The sequence below is a fragment of the Austrofundulus limnaeus genome, unplaced genomic scaffold (assembly GCF_001266775.1).
Source record: "Austrofundulus limnaeus strain Quisiro unplaced genomic scaffold, Austrofundulus_limnaeus-1.0 Scaffold2016, whole genome shotgun sequence".
Classification (NCBI taxonomy): domain Eukaryota; kingdom Metazoa; phylum Chordata; class Actinopteri; order Cyprinodontiformes; family Rivulidae; genus Austrofundulus; species Austrofundulus limnaeus.
The window spans coordinates 23,779-26,112 of record NW_013954418.1 but is presented as its reverse complement, the minus strand read 5'-3'; the positions used below and the strand labels follow the sequence as shown (position 1 = coordinate 26,112).

The 2,334-nt window shown below is 38.4% G+C and overlaps 1 protein-coding gene across 1 annotated transcript in view; it reads left to right on the top strand.

Moving 5' to 3' along the window:
- The window catches only part of LOC106536883 (dihydropyrimidinase-related protein 5), a gene marked incomplete in the record, with an annotated part of 23,743 nt that overhangs the window by 8,051 nt on the left and 13,358 nt on the right, over positions 1 to 2,334 (top strand).

The following is a 2,334-nucleotide window of genomic DNA, read 5'->3' as shown; positions in this document are numbered from 1 at the left end:
CTTAATATATTCATCCACAGAGTTGATGTGATCAGTGAAATGTTGGACTTCCTGGGCTTTCATTTTAACCCAGGTGTCTGAATGAACATTCAGTGCAAATGTGTATCAAAGTGACACATTTGCTTTATTTTCTAGCTTAGTGCTGCTGTTTATTAGTGTACAGTTTTTACAGGAAACTGTATTTTGTGTGTTTGGTTCGACCCCAGTGTGAGTCAGTGTGAGACGTTGTGATGTGTTCCTCCAGCCCCTCGTTCATTATTCATTAACACCTCCATTAAAAACTGCACACACAGCAGAACGGTTAGGCTGGGTCTCTTTGTTTAAATGTGTGTTAAAATGTGTCGACTGTGTGTTTGTGTCCTTTTCAACTTGCTGCTCAGATCTGTTTGTGTATTTCTGTCTACAGTATAAAAAGTAAACACACAAACTGTATATTATAGGGCTGCAACCATACAGAAAATTCTCTCCCTCTCTCTCTCTCTCTCTCTCTCTCTCTCTCTCTCTCTCTCTCTCTTTATTTTCTCTCGGTCTCATTGTGTTGTTTCTGTGTAACTGTGAGCCCTTTGTGTCCCTCCATCAAACACATTTCCTGCAGCCATCCACGCAGAAAACACAGGAATAATGGTTGAACCTCTTCGTTTGTTCGTCCTGTACTTAAAGAGTCAGAATGTGTTCCTTCTTAAACTTTGTGCTGAAAATTATATTAAAGGTTTTACTTTTAGTGGATCAAGAAGCTTAAATAACCAACAACTTGTTTTCAAACTCACTGTTGATCAAGAATCTGTAACCAACCTGTAAAAACACATTTCTTCTTCTTCTGTCRCTAAATAAAACTTAGTGCCAGTGGTGGTACCAGTCCACTAAAATACAAAAGCACTCATTGTTGGCCTAAATTTCTTTGTGCTTTAGAGATTTTACTAATTTCTTTAAATAACATGTGGATTTGAACTTTCTAAATTTAGAATTGAGTTGCACTAATTACATATAATATTACAAGTTCAATCATCAGTTTTATCTAAAAATAAGTGGAGAGCTGTGTAAACCCACTACATCCTGTAGGAATATATTTCATTAAAGTTTCATCATCATTTTCATAAACATTGGAGGGAAAATTAATAATAATAATAATAATAAAAGTTAATAATTAATAATATGGAGCTCCACTGTGTGGAAACAGCGCCCCCCTCAGGAAGCATCAGTCCTTTTTCCACCACTGAGTCCGGCTCTGCTCGGCTCAGTTCGGACCGGTTCTGAGCGGTTCTGCTCAGGTCTAGTTGTTTTTTCACTGTAACTAGTGTCTCTGTGGACAGTAACGTCTTTTAAAAATGGGTGGTTTAATTAAACTAGCAGCGCTAAAGCTAAAGCTGCTGTTTAGCATAGCTCATTCTGTGCTAAAGCTAACTGTTGACATCAAAAGTCTGATATTTAGTCTGTAAATAATAATCATATCCTGCTACAGCAAACTGTTGTTTATAAATGCTGTGAAACAAAATCAACATGATTTTCTAATAAATGAACTTACAGTTACTGCACACTTTATGACTACGAGTAAATATGTTGGGTTTTTTTCTTTATCTATTTAATTCAATGAGAAACAAACAGCAATGACAATAGTAGCTTTATTTCACAAAATAAAGGTCAGACAATATATAACTAGATTTAAAAAAACCACACAACAACCTAAAAAAGTACTTTAAAGTCTGAACATAACCGAAGCAGCTCTGAGCAGCTCTCCTGTAGCTGCCCAGCCTCTGGCTAACCACACCGTTAGCAGGGCAGCTAGCACCGATAGATGGAGGAGAAGGTGGAGAAACGTCCAGGAGCTCAGCTGGTCACTTGTTGAAGGTGACTGAACAGAAAACCAACGATTAGCCTCGAATATGGTTAAAATTAATTACTATTTACAATAAATGTAGAGCTGAGCTGTTGTTTTAGCCTTGGTTGCTAACTAGCAATAGCCGCTAGCTGCTAACTAGTTAGCATTGGAAACAAACATACACAAAGGACACATCTGAACAAAATTTATAAATAAAAGGTACAGTTTGACAAGCGAGACGTGTGTCCCATAAATTATGTTCAATATTTGACTAAATGCATGAAGCACTCACCGTCTGCAGATGAGTTTGTGACAAGACCAGTCTACAGTTAGCAGCAGCTAACTAGCCAACCAACCACCCAACCAACCAAAAAACCAATCAATCAACCAACCAACCACCCAACCAACCAACCAACCAACCACCCAACCACCCAACCACCCAACCAACCAACCAACCAACCAACCAACCAACCAACCAACCAACCAACCAACCAACCAACCAACCACCCAACCAACCA